General features: G+C 45.0%; 1 protein-coding gene and 1 long non-coding RNA gene across 2 annotated transcripts in view; one reads left to right on the top strand and one right to left on the bottom strand.

The window, feature by feature from the left end:
* The window catches only part of LOC135096668 (uncharacterized), an 8,402-nt gene extending 7,800 nt beyond the window's left edge, over positions 1-602 (top strand). Inside the window, exon 3 of the long non-coding RNA XR_010264898.1 lies at positions 1-602. This exon is cut by the window's left edge and continues 2,014 nt beyond it. This is a non-coding gene — a long non-coding RNA (uncharacterized LOC135096668).
* LOC135096657 (uncharacterized) overlaps positions 1-5,000 on the bottom strand; it is a 56,580-nt gene that overhangs the window by 46,345 nt on the left and 5,235 nt on the right. The window contains exon 2 of the mRNA XM_063998361.1: positions 3,794-3,924. The gene's annotated coding sequence lies outside the window, so the exon portion shown is untranslated. The remainder of the gene's footprint in view (positions 1-3,793; positions 3,925-5,000) is intronic.

Below are 5,000 nucleotides of genomic sequence, written 5' to 3'. Positions count from 1 at the left end.
TGCGTGCGGTGCGTGTGTTTAGGCCAAGTGTAAGTGACGGCTGAGTTAGTGCAAGATAAGGCTGAGTAGTGTTCTGTTCTGAAGTGTGAGGCGGTTCTTGGGGTCACTTCCCACCTGCAGTATGTCTTGTGGCAAAGTTGAAGCTGAGAATTAAGTTAGTACAAGCGGAGGATTCAAGTGATTTGGTTCACCTCACGGTGATTCTTAATGTTTGTTGCACCTGCTGTTTGTCTTTAGGCTAAGTTAAGTTACAACTAAGCTGAGTTACAACCACAAGCTGAGGGTGAAGGCTGCTGCTGCTGCTGCTGCTGCTGCTGCTGCTGCTGCATGCAGTCTTCACCTCAACTTGGTCAGGTTGATGCTTTCTTCATTTCTGTGTTGAGTTACAAGTTTACTACAAGTGGTGGCAGGTTTGTCACGTTCTCGTAAGTGGATGCACGGGTGTGAGTGTGGCGGTGGTGGTGGTGGTGGTGGTGAGAGCCGTGCATTCCCCAGGGAAGGGGAACGCCCGCCACGTGCAAGTGTGGCGAGGAGCTTCACCACAAACACTGTATTCTCTGTACCACACATGGCTGATTCCCTCATTAAAAGCTGTAGTACAACCACTTGTTTGTATCTCCTTCAGGTATGCTCACACCACGCCTGCCTTCACTCACTACTCGGCGACTGTGTGTGTGTGTGTGTGTGTGTGTGTGTGTGTGTGTGTGTGTGTGTGTGTGTACGCTGATGTAGTGAGCCACGTGCACACCACTGACTCGTGCACTCGTCAGGTCTTGTCTCACCACGTGCACACAAGAACCTTCGGTGCACGCTGCATGTCAACTGAGACTATCTTCCAAACGACCATTTTAACTATCTAGCAAGTGAGGCACAATAGTCACACACGGAGGAAACATGGAGGAAACACAGACGCACCTACACACCCAATAGCAAACACGGAGGTAAAACACAAACGGAGACACGGAGGAAAAACAAACAATTTCTACCAAACATCCAGACATCCCAAGCACTGCTAAACCGTAAAACACTAAAACAAAATACTCTTCACATTTTTATCAGTATATAATTAATACAACTCAAATTATTATTATTATTATTATTATTATTATTATTATTATTATTATTATCATTATTATTATTATTATTGTCGTTGTTAATCTTAAAAGAACGTTGGCTGAATGAAAGGTTCCTGAGCCGTGATTGGCCAACCAGCAGCCAATAACGAGGCAGCATTATTCTGCCACGTGCGTAAATAAACAAAGAGATGAATCACAACAATTAATAAATACACAAACAAATAACTCAATAATTAAATAAATAAATAAACAGATAAACAAACTAAATATAAACACAACAACAACAAAATAAACAATAAGAACAAGAAGAAAAATTTCTTTACATTTTAATAATAAAAATGATAACAACAACAACAACAACAACAAAAACAATAATGATAATAATAATAATAATAATAATAATAACAATAACAACAACAACAACAACAACAAAAGCATTTCTTTCTAATTATGCAAAACAATTCAACAAATAAACAAAAAAATAAAATAAACAAATAAAAATCTAAAATAAAAAAATATATATTGATTTTTTTTTTTCTCTAAACGCTCCCTCTCTCTTTCCCTCTCCCTCTCTCGCTCACCAAGACCAAGATCAAGATTCCCTCCCGCCCCCCCCCCCCTCTCTCTCTCTCTCTCTCTCTCTCTCTCTCTCTCTCTCTCTCTCTCTCTACAACTGCTACTAAATAATAGTAATGATTAAATAATAAAAATAATAATAATAATAATAATAATAATAATAATAATAATAATAATAATAATAATAATAACTAATAATAGTGTGTGTGTGTGTGTGTGTGTGTGTGTGTGTGTGTGTGTGTGTGTGTGTGTGTGTGCAGGAAAACTAGAGGTGAGCCAGCACAGTGGGCCTGGCGCGGGGAACAACAACAACAACAACAACAACAACAACAACAACAACAACAACAACAACATCTTTTTCATTGTTCGCTGAGAGGAGGAGGAGGAGGAGGAGGAGGAGGAGGAGGAGGAGGAGGAGGAGGAGGAATACAAAGGAATACAAAGGAAAGAACAGACAGCAACAGCCCTACTGGGCCTAACGAGGCTGTCTGTGTGTCTATTCTACCACTACCACTACAGATTCTAAGAGTTAGAGGATGGAGGACACTAGAGATCAAGGAAGGAAAAACAGGAGAGTATAGGGAGGAGGAAAGGCTAAGATGTGATAGGAAAGGATGAAAGAGAAATTATACTATTCACTACACTAACTAACTAAAAAAAAAAACATTTTATGTAGGCGCAAAGTACGTTATATGAGGGGTTGCTGCGAGGTGATTGTCCAACCTTTGTTTAAAAGTTTCTATTGTGTTACTATCGACAATATGTGCTGGGAGAGAGTTCCAGACATTTACAATTCTATTAAAGAAATAATACTTAGAAGGAGAAGGAGGAGGAGGAGGAGGAGGAGGACAGGGAGGAGGAGGTAGAAGTACTAGTCATATATTGAGAGTTAGAGGGGACAACACACACACATACACACACACACACACACACACACACACACACACACACAACTAACCTAACACAACCCTTCCCTTCCCCACACCACACACCTGTCCTACACACCTGCACATACCTGCACTGAGGAACACACAACACCGCGCCTGCTCGCACGCTCGCCTTCCAACCGCTACTACCACCACCACCACCACCACCACCACCAGTCCATCCTCACCCAGGGAGTTGCCAGCGCTCACCAGACCCACAAGTTCCCTCCCCTCTCACTCACACTCACGAACCCCAACTCTCTCTCTCTCTCTCTCTCTCTCTCTCTCTCTCTCTCTCTCTCTCTCTCTCTCTCTCTCTCTCTCTCTCTGAGGTGAGGGTGTTCTGGCCAGGCTCACCTCCAGGGAGCCTCACATATTGAGAGTGGACGCTCAAGAAGACTTTGAAAATAGTCGACGGTTTGTCAGTGGCATAGATTCCAAGTCGATGATGAGAAGCAGGGGCGAGTACTGACGCCACTTGTCCGCCATGTTGGTAATCCTTTGGCTTATTTGAGGGTGTTTGTTGGGTGTTTGTTGGGTGTTTGTTGGGAGGCTCCATGTTTGTAGGGGTGTTTACTTGTTTGGCTCGCTTCTTGGCTCTTTCATTTGGTTGTAATGGTGAATACTGAATTTTTGTACGTTTGCTGAAAGGCAGACGCCATATTGGTTTGCCACACTGGCTTGCTCCTCCGCCATTTTGCTACCCCTGCTGCACATTTCAGGGATTTATTTATGTATTTATTTGTTTTTTTCAGCGGTAAAAGTTTTGAATGATTTGTTTGTTTTGACAGAGTGGCTTTGTGTGTGTTGTGTGCGTGTCTTGTGTGTGTTGGCCATCTTGTGGTGCTTGTTGTTGTGTTACCCTTTGCACGCCATGTTGCCACTCTCTCCTGCTGATGTAGCGGCTCACACTACAGAGAGAGAGAGAGAGAGAGAGAGAGAGAGAGAGAGAGAGAGAGAGAGAGAGAGAGACGCCATTTCCTGTCTATGTCCGTGTGTCTGATTGTCACTCCATTTGCTCTCTCTCTCTCTCTCTCTCTCTCTCTCTCTCTCTCTCTCTCTCTCTCTCTCTCTCTCTCTCTCTCTCTCTCTCTCTCTCGTGTCTCCCCAGTGTCACCCCATCACCAGCCAAACAGCCCCATCACCAGCACCACAAACACCCCAAAACACCCATTCGCACGCCCATTCACCCCATCACCCCAGTGCCTCACTTACCGAACGACCTGGCCTCAAGGGTCTTGGGGGAGAGGGAGCGGGCGGGGGGCAGGGGGGATGTCACTGCCTCACTCATAATCCCAGGGGCGCCATCAAACACTGCCCTGGGGGAGAGCACCCGCAGCCTTGCCCTGGGGGAGATGGGGAGATTAGTGGGGGATGAGATGGGGAGGCTGGGGAAAGAAGGGGTGATGGGGAGGCGAGTGGTGAGGCTGGGAGGTTAGTTCATGATGGAGATGGGGAGAGATGGGAGGAGATGGGGAGATTAGACTGGGGAGGTTGGAGGAAGGAAACTGATGGAAAAATGTGTGCTTAGTTGAAGGCGTGGGACGGGGAGGAGATGGGGAGATTAATTTGTGGGTATGGGGAAGTGGAGAGGTTAGGGGAGAGAGGGGAATGGGGAGATGAATGCTGAGTGACGTCTGGAAAGGGAGATAAATTGGGAGGCTAGTCAGGGAAGATGGGGAGACTAATTTTGGGGAGATTGTGAGTGAGATTGTAAGGGGAGGTTAGTTATCAGGGTTTATGTTGCAGTGGGGAGGGTAGTGTAGTGGTGACAGGATGGGGAGGACATGGGGAGACAAGGTTAGCCTTGGGAGGGGACGGGGAGACTAGTTTGACAAGAGACGGACGTGGGGAGATGGGGAGATCAGACTAGTGGGGAGATGGGGAGACTGTGTTCGGCTTTAGTATAATTGGGGAGTTTAATTATGGGTGTCATATACTTTTGGGGAGGTTAATTGAGGCAGAGGAAGGGGAGGGTAGTGTGGGGAGTTTGTTAAGGGAAGTGTTTGTTTGTGTTGTTGGGGAGACTACCTGAGAGGATTATGTCAGAGTGGGGAGCTTACTGAGCAGGGGAACACTGGGGAGAATACACACACTGCAATGCAATACATCGTTACATTATACAATAAATAAATAAATAAATAAATAAATGGGTAGATAATTTGTTTGGGGAGAGAGAGAGAGAGAGAGAGAGAGAGAGAGAGAGAGAGAGAGAGAGAGAGAGAGAGAGAGAGAGAGAGAGAGAGAGAGAGAGAGGTACAAATAACAGCGCTGTACTGATGATGACGATGATTATGATAAGAATGAGAAGAATTACAACAATTATGATAATGAAAGAAAATTCTCTCTCTCTCTCTCTCTCTCTCTCTCTCTCTCTCTCTCTCTCTCTCTCTCTCTCTCTCTCATAAAAGATGGCATTATT

Source organism: Scylla paramamosain, unplaced genomic scaffold (assembly GCF_035594125.1).
Source record: "Scylla paramamosain isolate STU-SP2022 unplaced genomic scaffold, ASM3559412v1 Contig5, whole genome shotgun sequence".
Lineage (NCBI taxonomy): Eukaryota > Metazoa > Arthropoda > Malacostraca > Decapoda > Portunidae > Scylla > Scylla paramamosain.
The sequence above is the reverse complement of the archived record's forward strand: the minus strand, read 5'-3'. Positions and strand labels throughout refer to the sequence as shown.